Genomic DNA, 14133 nt, shown 5'->3' on the forward strand with positions numbered 1-14133 from the left:
ATGATTTAGTACTCCCAGCTGAATTATTTAAAAACCTCATTAATGCTGTTGTTTTAAGTCTGGTAGACAACAGGAGTAGGTGGCTCCTACTATCAAGATATGCAAATGAGTCTGTTTTCTTCGGAATGTCCACAATGAATATTCATGAGTCTTATTTGAATGTATCTGATCTAAGAACCGAGTACATTTTATGTATCCAGACCTGTTTGTGGCCCTCAAAGGATTGAGTAGCCTGCCCCTGGTATATATTCAGAACAATGCCAGGTATGTGGCCTGTATCATAGCAGCTTGTTGACATCGACTCTGGAGCATTTAAGCACCTTCAATCCATTTTTCCAGGTCACAATTAATTCTTGGGTGTTACTTAAAAAAACACTGCAGTGTAGGACACAATCTTACAGCATGCATGGCAGCATTTTAGCTTTATGTACTGGATACTTCATGGCAAGTAATTGTTTCTGGAAAGATTAAGTTATGCAGTATAGCTATTACCATTGCTGATGGGCCCCCACGCTGATATTTTGTCTATACAAATTGTGACAGATAACATCTAAGAGAATCACTTAACCTTTCCTCCATGGAGACAGTCTGTTTAATTACAGCATCTAATTTTCCTAACAGCTAGGCCAGTCCTCAGCCCAGACTCATGTTTTTCCCCTGAAACCTGCATATTGCTGCTTAGATCTGACTCTTGATATGTGAGATACTCCCTAATAATTAAAGGTTCCTCCTTTAAGGTGCCCAGGTCCCAGCTCTTGTTGAATACCATAGCATGAATGAAATTTCTGAAGAGAAGCATGGTGGACTTTTCCATTGACTAGTATTTTTGCAAAAAGGTATGAATAAGGCGTATGATCACTCTGAATACAGATGAATGTATTTAGTTAAGAACTGGTATTACTGCTGTTGCTGGATTTACTAACTATGCAAGAATTAGTTATTATGAATTTTAATTAGGCCAATATTCAGCAGCATGGTGAGCAGACCTGTCATGTCTGGCAGGCTGGAGTCAGGGAGCACCCTCACAGAGGCGGTACAGGGCTGCAGGTCAGGACTAGAGATGGTCTAATGACTAACAAACCCCCTCCTCCGCAGGTTGAGCCCTTGGGTTCTGGGGGCCTGTAGAACTTGTCTTCTATCTTTAGACAAACATTGCGAGGATAGACTGAAAACTGAATTTCCTTCGGGTAAACTCATTTGATTTGATGATTGCCTCTGTTTTGAAATGTGTTTGGTTGATATGAGTTCCCTGACTTGTTGGGATCTCTCATTTGTGAACATAAAAAATGATTTGTATCATTTATGATGTTATTGGATTGTATTGATGATATTGGATCAAAAGAAACATTCTTCTTTGTAGGTGCAACTTTATCTGAGGCTTCTTCCTCTGACAACTCATCAGAGGAGGATGAAAAATTAATTGTCTTCTTCTTTCTGTCTTACCTTGTGTCCTATCTGGGCCTTCTGCTTTGTCTTGTGGTCTATCTTGGCCTCTTATCTGGCTCTTCAGCCTCTCTTGGCCTCTTGCCTTGCTTTTGGGCCCTTCCAGGCCTTCTGGACTTGCTATGCAGTCTCTCTGGCTTCCCTGCCATGCTTTGTGTCCTACTGGTCTTTTCTGTCTTAGGTTATGGCCTCCAGGCCTACTAGGATTACATTGCCCAGTCTTGTACCCTATTGGGTTTTCTTGTTCCCTGTCTAGTCCAGTCCTGCCCTTGTCCTATCAAGTCCAGTTCAGCTCCTTGTCTATTCCCCAGATCCAGTCCCAACTTGAGTTCTGTATCCAACCCCAGTCATTATCTATATCCAGTCCTTAGTGAGTACCTGTATCCAGCTCTCAACCTGTGCCTGCCCTCAGCTTCCTGCCTACTTTGCCTTGTCCAACCTGCTTTGCCTAGTCCAGCCAGTCTTGCCTCATCCAGCCTACACCTGACCTCAAATATATGCACACATTAAATCCTACCCGTGCCAAAAGCAAATGCAAGTGACCCACATGTACTTTGTACTTGCAGCAAGTTTCAAAATGAAAATCTATGCATACTTTCTCTTTGGAAATTGATGCAATGACCACAGGTAAAAGTACCCATGGACTTTGCGCCAAATGTGGACAGTTTTGAAAATTGTCCATTTGCATAGCACTGAGTTCTCATAGTTGTCCTAGTCCTAAGGAAAGCTGGACTTTTTTTTTTTTTTACAGATGGTGACATCTATTTTTGGGTCAGTATAAAAACCACCCAAAGAAGATGCAGTACATAAGTTTTCAAGGGTCCCTTTTTCATTGCACCCATTGGTTGGCCAACTAGAGGTACTGGAAGTAGCTCCTACAATGATCTGCTTCCTGATTTTGACTTCTGCCTCCAAAAGCAGTATGCAGATGAGCCTTCCAGTCCTCTTCTACTGCAAAGGGTGCAGGGCCTCTAGAATTCAATCACTGGATCACTTGCGGTGACCTCTGGACTCCTCTCCCAGGGGATGCTGGGAGCAGTATGAAAATGAGCCATCCGGTCCTCTTTTACTGCAAAGGGTGCAGGGCTTCTGGAATTCAATCCCTGGATCGCTTGCGGTGATCTCTAGACTCCTCTCTCGGGGGATGCTAGCAGCAGCATGCAGATGTGCCTTCCGGTCCTCTTGTACTGCAAAGGGTGCAGGGCCTCTGGAATTCAATCCCTGGATCACTTGCGGTGACCTCTGGACTCCTCTCCTGGGGGATGCTGGGAGTATGCAAATGAACCATCCGGTCCTCTTCTACTGCAAAGGGTGTAGGGCTTCTGGAATTCAATCCCTGGATCATTCGCAGTGACCTCTAGACTCCTCTCCCAGGGGATGCTGGAGCAGTATGCAGATGAGGTCATCTTCAACTGTAAAGGGTGCAGGGTCTCTGGAAGATGGGGCTGTGGAATTCAATCCCTGGCTCACTTGCGGTGACCTCTGGATGCCTCTCCTGGGGGATGCTGGCAGTAGTATGCAGATGAGCCTTCCGGTCCTTTTCTACTGCCTAGTCAGGTAGTCCATATGCCTTTTGAAAAAGAAATGTCTTCAGTGCCTTCCTGAATAATTTTGGGTCTCCCAATGTCCTTATCTCTGCTGGTAGGGAATTCTAGAGGACTGGGTCTGCTGAAGTAAAAGCGCGCTCTCTGGCCTCAACCAGATGGACAAATCTTGGTGATGGAACATCTGATAGTCCTTGGTTTGATGATCTCAGGGTTCAAGAAGGTGCGTAGACAATGTGGCTATTATCCAGGGTGAAGAACAATTATTCAACAGATTATGAACAGTGATGGCCAATTTATATTGTGTTAAAGATGCTATGGGAAACTAGTGCAGAGATTGTAAAACTGGAATAATATGTTCACAAATAGAGATTCCAGTTAGAAGCAGAGCTGCAGAATTCTGTACAATTTGTAATGGATGGGTAGCATAAGCAGGCAAACCAGTGAAAAGAGAATTACAATAATCTAAATTTGAAAAAGGAAGAGATTGAAAAACAGTCCTGTAGTCTCTTGATTCCAATAGGGGTTTGAGATGATGCAACAGACGAAGTTTGTAAAATGAAGATTGAGCTAAAGTATTTATGTGATCATGAATTGACAGCAAAGAATTAACCAAGAGCCTAAGATTATGAACTGTTCTAGAGATAGGAAAGGACTGCCTTTAAAATGCATTTTGTCAGGAAACTTTATGGAATTACAATAGGAAAGGATCATGATTACAGTTTTATTGACATTCAAGGTGAGTTTATTATGTTGTAACCAGTCCTGAATAGTGGAAAGAGAAAGAGAAATTAATTGCTTGGTAAATATCCATGATGATTTTACAGAAAGAAAAACTGTGTGTCATCAGTATACAGTTTATAGTGTACCCCAAGGCTCACCAGCAAGCGACAAAGAAGGGTGAGGTAGATGTTGAAGGAGTGGAGAAATGGAGGAGTAGCCTAGTGGTTAGAGCAGTGGACCACAACCCAGGGTTCAAATCCCACTGTTGCTTCTTGTGACCTTGGGCAAGTCACTTTACCCTCAGGTACAAAATTAGATTGCAAGCCCTGTGGGGATAGGGAAATACCTACAGTACCTGAATGTAATCTAGTTTGATGTACACTTTGAAGTGCCAAAAAGCAGAATATAAAAAACCTAAATAAATGTTGAAAAGGGCTATGGATAGATAATGCCAAGCCTTGAATACACCCAAGGGGAGAGAGAACCAAGAAGAGACACTAGTGCCAAATGTGACCTTTTGGAAGTGATTTGTGAGAACCAAGAGAGAATGACACCAGATAGACTCAGAGAAACAAGCTGTGAGAGAAGAATAGAATGATCAATAGTTTTGAAGGCAGAGGAGAGGAGGACAAGCAAAATAAGAATAAAAACTGTACCAGTATGAAATCCGTGGTGAATAGTGTCAAAACTTGAAAATTACAGCATTTCTGTGTTATGGAACTTGCAAAATCTGAATTGATATTGATCAAGCGTAGAATATGAATCAATGAAAGCAGAGAGTTGTTGTAATATGGCATTTTCCACTTTTTTCATCCGGAGATCCCATTGGTGTGTCTGCGGTGGAGGAAAACAGAAGATTGGGAGACCTAAAATATTGGAGGAGGCCCCCAGCGCATCTTGGGATACTTACCGTTCCATGGCAAGGAGGGTAAGAAACTCAGGAACAAGCTGCTGAGGGACCCATGCACAGATAAAAAGAAGTTTGGGGAATATGTTGGAACATGGATGTAATAAAGAACAAATGTGCATCCTGCCAGTTAATTACAGTTGAAGATCTGCAGCAGTAAAACTTATATTTGAAACACCCATCCAGAGTGTTCCATCTAGTTATTTGGTGCCTAGAATCGCTCAGCTTGTACATAACTGAGATAGAACCCACGGAAGAGGTTTAGGCACATCCTCTCCCCACTAAGTGGAGAATCCATGCCCTGGGGCTGTTGGGACTGTGCCAGAACATAGCTCCATAGCTGATCGTGACCTTTGCCTTCTCAGCTCAATACCAGACGAGGGGCTACATTTATATGATACAGAGCCCACAATGTCTTATAGTAAAAAATATCATAGATCATAATAAACTGCACAGTTTAGTGCCATGACATGTCAGATTATCTAAGTCACAATTTTCAGGTCTGACATCTCTCTAAGATTTGTCCTTGTTTTGAGCTGTCTCCTGCATGGGAGCAACCGAAGAAAAAGCAAATGCAAATTAGGTTCCTATTTTAGTCCAATCAATCTCGGTGGTGTATGTTCTTTGGTGTACACATCAGCCTAATCTCGGGGATGATAATTACTGTAATTGATTAATGTAAAAGTTTATTTTTAAACGAGCAGCATGCAGCTTTTAGGGCGAGTAACCAGCATGCACTCTTGAGTGAGAGCTTCAATGGAAATGACGTGAGGTTTGTTTTTTTTGTTTTTTGTTGCTTTTTTGCATAATTTAAAATGGTAAAATGTGTTCTCCATACAGAATGGAATAGCTGCCTCCGTGTTCCTCTTCAATGCATTGTTAAATATTAAATTGCATTTACCTTGAAGTGCCTTAATAAACTAACCTTGAAAAACCCTTTGACTCATGCAGGGAACAGCACGAGGTGTAAACTTCGCTATCGCAAATTAGGAGCTCCTCCTCTGATTGTGGCAGCTGTGCTGCCTAGAGTCATGTCAGTTTCAGTCACTTTTGGTCTTCTTCCTAGGTCTTCTTTTTTTTCTGATTAAAATAAACCAATACAGTATGAGCTGGATGTCAGAGAGAAGGAACTCATGGGCAGCTCATGGCTCTCAGTTTTTACTTAATGAACAAAGGGACACTTTAAAAAACCTGCAACAAAGAAAACTTCTGCTCGTTGATATAAATCAGGTGTTACGCGTGCTGTCCGCAGCACACCCATGGCACGGCCCCCTCATCTTTCTACAGTGACTCCAGCCTCTGGTTCCTCCTTGCTGGCAGCGGTGGGTCGTCAGCTCCATCTTTGGGCCTCCCCTGGTGCCTCCGGCTCTGCCACAGTCCCCAGCGTTCCCGGTCCTGCTTCCACTTCTCGTCGGGCCTCTCTGCGTGGCCCGCGGAGAGATGCTGCTACTCGCGCCACGCCCCTCCCTAGGCACGGGCACGCGCACCATTGATTCTTAAGTAGGGACCGCGGCGGAAATCTAGCCGCGGTCCCGGATGATGACGTTAACCTGACTACAGCATTTAAGCTCAGGCTCTGCTCCCTAACGTTAACATTTCCAACAGGTCTCCTCGCTGGTCGAGTACTCATTGCCTCCTAGAGATTTGTCTCATCTCTGCCTCCCTGTTCCTCGTTGTTCCTGGTTCCTGTCTCTTCGTTCCTATCCTGCTTCATGCTTCGGATTGACTAGAACATAAGAACATAAGAAATTGCCATGCTGGGTCAGACCAAGGGTCCATCAAGCCCAGCATCCTGTTTCCAACAAAGTCCAAACCAGGCCACAAGAATCTGGCAATTACCCAAACACTAAGAAGATCCCATGCTACTGATGCAATTAATAGCAGTGGCTATTCCCTAAGTAAACTTGATTAATAGCCGTTAATGGACTTCTTCTCCAAGAACATATCCAAACCTTTTTTGAACCCAGCTATACTAACTGCACTAACCACATCCTCTGGCAACAAATTCCAGAGCTTTATTGTACGTTGAGTGAAAAAGAATTTTCTCCGATTAGTATTAAATGTGCTACTTGCTAACATCATGGAATGCCCCCTAGTCCTTCTATTATTCGAAACTGTAAATAACTGATTCACATTTCCTCGTTCAAGACCTCTCATAATTTTATTATTATTTATTATTATTTTTTGATTTTTATATACCGAGGTTCTTGTATGAAATACAAATCACTCCGGTTTACATAAAACAGTGAAACGCCCAAAAAAGGGGGCTTTACATAGAACAATAAACAAAGAACAAAGAACAAAATAAAGAACAAAATTAAACATAGTACAGATTACAAGAAATATTTGAACCCAGTATCATAGTATAGTTACAAAAAACAATTGAGCACAGTATCTTTAATAGGGGAACAAAGGAACAGATCAAAGTGAATGAGTACGGAAAATATGGTGGGGCGGATTTTAAACCCCCTGCTCGCGTAAATCCGGCCGGATTTACGCGAGCAGGGCCCTCCCGCGCCGGCGCGCCTATTTTGCATAGGCCACCGGCGCGCACAGAGCCCCGGGACTCGCGTAAGTCCCGGGGTTTCTGAAAAGGGGCGTGTTGGGGGCGTCGCCGAGTGACACCGCGTTTGGGAGGCGTGGCGCGGCGTTTGGGGGGCAGGCCCGGGGGCGTGGCGCCGGCCTGGGGGCGTTCCGGGGGCATGGCCGCACCCTCCGGAACAGCCCCTTGGTCGGGTCTCGGCGCGCCAGCAGCCTGCTGGCGCGTGCAGATTTACACCTGCCTCTGGCAGGCGTAAATCCATGGATAAAGGTAGAGGGGGGGTTTAGATAGGGCCGGGGGGGTGGGTTAGGTAGGGGAAGGGAACGGAGGCAGGCCTGTGCGGCTCGGCGTGCGCAGGCTGCCCAAAATCGGCAGCCTTGCGCGCGCCAATCCTGGATTTTCCATCAATTTGGCAATGAGAGGTAAGTTTGCGATTGGTCGGAAGTTAGCTGGATCCGATGGGGAGGCGTTTGGTTTTTTTTAGCAGAGGTTTGAGGATTGCCAGTTTTAGCTGGTTAGGTACTAAGCCTTGAGATAGAGAGGTATTAATAATTTCAGAAATTGGTTTTGAAATGGTGTTCGGGATGGCGATGAGTAGGTTTGTCGGTAATGGGTCTGATGGGTGGGAGGATGGTTTGAGTTTCTTGAGGGTATTTTCTATCTCAAGAGAAGAGGTGGGTTCAAATGACTCTAGACTAGAATTTTGTAGAGGTAGGGTTATGAGATGGTGTATTGGGGGGAGGCTGTTGGTTGTGAGAGAATAGGTAAGGTTGGAGATTTTTGTCTTGAAATAATTGGCGAGGTCATTGGCTTTGTTGAGTGCTTGGTGGTCTGGGATGGTGGGAGGAGATGGTTTGGTAAGTGAAGAGACGTAGAAAAAAAGTGCCTTTGAGTCAAAAATGAAGTTGTGGATTTTTGCGTAGAAATCTTTCTTGGTTCTAAGGATGGCGTTCCTGTATGTGTTGAGAAGGGATTTATAGATAGCATGTGACGAAGTGGTGGGGTTTTTTCTCCAGCTTTGTTCCTTATTTCTTAGTATTTGTTTGAGGAATTTAAGTTCAGGGGTAAACCAAGGTTATCTGTTGTCCAGTGCGGGTTGTATGGTTTTGGTTGATGTTGGGCAGATTTGATCTGCAATTTTATTGGTGAGATTGATCCATGAGGTGGTTGCTGTGGTTGCGTCTGTGAGGTCTAGTTGGTTTAGTGCTTTGGATATCTTTTCACTGAGTAGGTCCAGTGAACATGGTTTCCTGAAATGGATGGTGGATTTAGTGGAGGCTTGAGGTGGTGGATTTTGGATCTTAAGGGTCGTGTAGATGACCCGGTGGTCTGACCAGGGAACTAGCGAGCAGGTGGGATTGGAGTAGATGGCAAAGCTGTCGTTAATGAAGATGAGGTCCAATGTGTGGCCTGCCTTGTGGGTGGGGCTGTTGACAATTTGAGTGAAACCCAAGTGACTGAGTGAGGAGAGAACTGTTACACAGTTGATGGATTGTGGAGAAGCGTCCATATGCAGGTTAAAGTCTCCTAGGATAATTGTGGGTTTGTCAGCGTTAATGTGTTTGGCTATAACCTCTATAACCTTAAAGACCTCTATCATATCCCCCCTCAGCCATCTCTTCTCCAAGCTGAACAGCCCTAACCTCTTCAGCCTTTCCTCATAGGGGAACTGTTCCATCCCCTTCCATCCCCCTTTGTCGAAGATATGGCAGTTGAGATTCAATGCCAAGAAGTGCAGAGTCATGCATATGGGGAGTGGAAATCCGAATGAACTGTATTCGATGGGGGGAGAAAGGCTGATGTGCACGGAGCAGGAGAGAGACCTTGGGGTGATAATGTCTAACGATCTGAAGTCGGCAAAACAATGTGACAAGGCGATTGCTAAAGCCAGAAGAATGCTGAGCTGCATAGAGAGAGGAATATCGAGTAGGAAAAGGGAAGTGATTATCCCCTTGTACAGGTCCTTGGTGAGGCCTCACCTGGAGTACTATGTTCAGTTCTGGAGACCGTATCTCCGAAAATACAGAGACAAGATGGAGGCAGTCTAGAGAAGGCTGACCAAAAAGGTAGAAGGTCTTCATCAAATGACTTATGAGGAGAGATTGAAGAATCTAAATATGTACACCCTGGAAGAAAGGAGGAGCAGAGGTGATATGATACAGACTTTCAGATACTTGAAAGGTTTTAATGATCCAAAGACAACGACAAACCTTTTCCGTCGGAAATAAATCAGCTGAACCAGGGGTCACGATTTGAAGCTCCAGGAAGGAAGACTCAGAACCAATGTCAGGAAGTATTTTTTCACAGAGAGGGTGGTGGATGCTTGGAATGCCCTTCCGGAGAAAGTGGTGAAGACCAGAACTGTGAAGGACTTCAAAGGGGTGTGGGATAAACACTGTGGATCCATAAAGTCTAGAGGACATGAATGAATGTGGAAAAAAGGATTTGCATTCACAAAAAAGCAGGGAGCAGCTTGCTTGTTACGGCGGTTACTACCCCAAACCAAATAAGCCTGATACTCCACTTTCAATGCATATCCAGCATAGCTCTCTGCTTCAACGGCAAGGGAGAATGACTGATACTTCACACACATCCAGCATAGCGCTCTGCTTCAACGGCAGGGGTGAAAGTCTGATACTTTATGCATATCCAGCATAGCTCTCTGCTTTAACGGCAGGGGAGAAAGACTGATACTTTACACATATCCAGCATAGCGCTCTGCTTTAACGGCAGGGGAGAAAGACTGATGCTTCACACATAACCAGCATGGCTCTCTGCTTCAACTTCAGGGGAGAAAGTCTGATGCTTCACTTTCAATGCATGTCCAGCATAACTCTCTGCTTCAATGGCAGGGGGAATGAAGCAAAGAGGATCTATATACAGACAACAACCAAAAAGGTCTGAATTACATAGTCTGGGAAAACAAATAAGCATGGGTGTAGCTTGCTTATTGCGGCGGTAACTACCCCTAACTAATTAAGCTAAATATTTCACATATATGCAGTTCCAGCACTGCTCTCTGCATTAATGGTGGGGGTGGAAGGGAAATAGAACCAAAAGGTTACTAAGAGCCAAGAGTAACAGATAAGTATGAGAAAAAAATGTGCAAAGCTTGCTGGGCAGACTGGATGGGTGTTTGGTCTTCTGCCATCATTTCTATGTTTCTATCATTTTGGTTGCCCTTCTCTGTACCTTCTCCATCGCAACTATATCTTTTTTTTAGATGCGGTGAACAGAATTATAAACAGTATTCATGGTGCGGTCTCTCCATTGAGCGATATAGAGGCATTATGACATTTTCCATTTTATTAACCATTCCCTTTCTAATAATTCCTAACATTCTGTTTGCTTTTTTGACTGATGCAGCACACTGAGCCGACAATTTTAAAGTATTATCCACTATGATGCCTAGATCTTTTTCCTGGGTGGTAGTTCCTAATATGGAACCTAACATTGTGTAACTACAGCAAGGGTTATTTTTCCTTATATGCAACACCTTGCACTTGTCCACATTAAATTTCTTCTGGCATTTGGATGCCCAATTTTCCAGTCTTGCAAGGTCCTCCTGTAATGTATCAGAATCCACTTGTGATTTAACTACTCTGAATAATTTTGTATCATCCGCAAATTTGATAACCTCACTCATTGTATTCCTTTCCAGATCATTTATATATATATTGAAAAGCACCAGTCCAAGTACAGATCCCTGAGGCACTCCACTGTTTACCCGTTTCCACTGAGAAAATTGACCATTAAATCCTACTCTGTTTCCTGTCTTTTAACCAGTTTGTAATCCATGAAAGGACATTGCCTCCTATCCCATGACTTTTTAGTTTTCTTAGAAGCCTCTCATGAGGGACTTTGTCAAATGCCTTCTGAAAATCCAAATACACTACATCTACCGGTTCACCTATATCCACATGTTTATTAACCCCTTCAAAAAAAGTGAAGCAGATTTGTTAGGCAAGACTTCCCTTGGGTAAATCCATGTTGACTGTGTTCCATTAAACCATGTCTTTCTATATGCTCTACTATTTTGATCTTGAGAATAGTTTCCACTATTTTTCCTGGCACTGAAGTCAGGTTCACTGGTCTATAGTTACCCAGATCGCCCCTGGAGCCTTTTTTAAATATTGGGGTTACATTGGCCACCCTCCAGTCTTCAGGTACAATGGATGATTTTAATGATAGTTTACAATTTTAACTAATAGATCAGAAATTTTATTTTTTAGTTCCTTCAGTACCCTAGGATGCATACCATCCGGTCCAGGTGATTTGCTACTCTTTAGTTTGTCAATCTGGCCTACTATATCTTCCAGGTTCACAGTGATTTGGTTCAGTTCGTCTGACTCATCACCCCTGAAAACCATCTCCGGAACTGGTATCTCCCCAACATCCTTATTAGTAAACACTGAAGCAAATAATTAATTTAGTCTTTCTGCAATGACCTTATCTTCCCTAAGAGCCCCTTTAACCCATTGGTCAACTAATGGTCCAACTGACTCCCTCACAGGTCTCTTGCTTCGGATATATTTAAAAAGGTTTTTATTATGAGTTTTTGCCTCTATGGCCAACTTCATTTCAAATTCTCTCTTCGCCTATCTTATCAATGTTTTACAATTAACTTGACAATGCTTATGTTTTATCATATTTTCTTCAGATGGATCCTTTTTTCAGTTTTTGAAGGATTTTTTTTTTGGCTAAAATAGCTTCTTTCACCTCACCTTTTAACCATGACAGTAATCGTTTTGCCTTCCTACCACCTTTCTTAATGTGTGGAATACATATGGACTATGCCTCTAGGATTGTATTTTTAAAAATGTCCCTTCCTGTTGAAAACTTTTAACCTTTGCAGCTGCACCTTTCAGTTTTTTCTAACTATTTTCCTCATTTTATCAAAGTTTCCCTTTTGAAAGTTTAGTGTTAGAGTTGCAGATTTACTTATTGTCCTCCTTCCAGTTATTAGTTTAAATTTGATCATGTTATGATTACTGTTGCCAAGTGGCCCCACCACTGTTACCTCTCTCACCAAATCCTGCATTCCACTAAGAATTAAATCTAAAATAGCTCCCTCTCTTGTTGGTTCCTGAACCAATTGCTCCATGAAGCAGTCATTTATTATATCCAGGAACTTTATGTCTCTAGCAAGTGCTGATGTTACATTCACCCACTCAATATTGGGGTAGTTGAAATCTCTCATTATTATTGCACTGCTAAATTGGTTAGCTTCTCTGATTTCTCTTAGCATTTATCATCTGTCTGACCATTTTGTCCAGGTGGACAGTAGTAGGGATGTGAATCATTTTTTGACCTTTTAAAATATCATCCGATATTTTTAAAATCGACATTAATCGTTAAAGAGTGCGATACAATAGAAATTCTACCGATTTATCGTGAAAAAGTCGTTAATCGGGTTAGTGCACACTAACGGGAGTTAGGACACAACCTAAAAATCCACCCCGACCCTTTAAAACCGCTCCCTTAGCCTCCACCACCCTCCCGACCCCCCCCCCCCCAAAAAATGTTTTAAAATTACCTGGTGGTCCAGCGGGGGTCCCGGGAGCGTTCTCTTGCGCTCGGGCTGTCGGCCGATAAACAAAAAACCCACCCCGACCCTTTAAAACCGCTCCCTTAGCCTCCACCACCCTCCCAACCCCCCCCCAAAAAACGTTTTAAAGTTACCTGGTGGTCCAGTGGGCCCCGGGAGCGATCTCCCGCTCTCGGGCCGTCGGCTGCCACTAATAAAAATGGCGTGGATGGCCCTTTGCCCTTACCATGTGACAGAGTAACCGTGCCATTGGCCGGCCCCTGTCACATGGTAGGAGCACTGGACGGCCGGCGCCATTTTTAAAGACAGGATTCAAGACAGAGTGTTGAGGGCAGGGAGTTCCAATGTGAAGGGCCAGCGATTGTGATGGCATGTTCTCTTGTGGTGGATAGGTGTGCTATTTTTAGGGAGGGCACATTAAGTGTTCCTTTGTTAATTGTTCTGGTGGGACGATCTGGGAGAGCGGCGGTGAAAGGATGGTCGAGCCAGTTGGAGTGGTGGGAGTAAATAGCTTTATGGGTGATTGTGAGGGTTTTGTAAAGAATACGGGAGGGGATGGGGAGCCAGTGCAGGTCTTTGAGAACGGGAGTTATGTGGTCTGTTCTGCGGATATTTGTTATGATTCTTGCCATGGCATTTTGGAGCATTTGTAGGGGTCTTATGGTGGAGTACGGGAGTCCTAAGAAGAGTGCGTTGCAGTAATCCAGTTTCGATGATAGAGTGGTTTGGATCACTGTCCGGAAATCATGGGAATGTAGTAATGGCTTAAGTTTTTTAAGCACATTAAGTTTGAAGAATCCTTCTTTAAGGATGGAGTTGATGTGTTTTTTTAGGTTTATCTGTTGGTCAAGGAGAACTCCAAGGTCTCTTACAAACGGTTGTGTGGTGATGAGCTTGAAGGCTGGTCGATAGCCAAGGATGGATTAGGGGTGGAGTGGTGAGAGATAAATAGCAGTTTGGTTTTATTAGTGTTAAGGGTGAGGTGGAGATTAGTAAGGAGGGAGTTGATGGATTTGAGGCAGGTCTCCCAGTGAGCTAAAGCATCAGATATGGAGGTGTGGATTGGTATGACGATTTGAACATCGTCGGCATATAGAAAGAATTTTAGCTTGAGATCTGAGAGGAGTTGGCAGAGTGGAGTTAGATAAATATTGAAGAGGGTGGAGGAGAGGGAGGAACCCTGAGGGACTCCATGAAGGAGGGGATAGGGGGCGGAGATGGCATTACCTATTTTCACAAAATATTTTCTGTTGGAGAGGTAGGAAGAGAACCAAAGGAGGGCTAAGCCAGAGATACCTATGTCTTTTAGACGGGTGAGGAGATGGTTGTGGCATATGGTGTCAAATGCCGCTGAAATATCTAGAAGGGCAAGGATGTAGCTGTTCCCTTGGTCCATGCCTCTGAGTAGGTAATCAGAGAGGGTGAG

At 43.7% G+C, this 14133-nt stretch overlaps 1 long non-coding RNA gene across 1 annotated transcript in view; it reads left to right on the forward strand.

The window, feature by feature from the left end:
* The first annotated feature begins 539 nt into the window (after nt 1-539).
* LOC115097081 overlaps nt 540-14133 on the forward strand; it is a 30856-nt gene continuing 17262 nt past the window's right edge. Inside the window, exons 1-3 of the long non-coding RNA XR_003858199.1 lie at nt 540-836; nt 3089-3210; nt 4530-4638. This is a non-coding gene — a long non-coding RNA (uncharacterized LOC115097081). The remainder of the gene's footprint in view (nt 837-3088; nt 3211-4529; nt 4639-14133) is intronic.

Source organism: Rhinatrema bivittatum, chromosome 8, assembly GCF_901001135.1.
Source record: "Rhinatrema bivittatum chromosome 8, aRhiBiv1.1, whole genome shotgun sequence".
Taxonomy (NCBI): Eukaryota; Metazoa; Chordata; class Amphibia; order Gymnophiona; family Rhinatrematidae; genus Rhinatrema; species Rhinatrema bivittatum.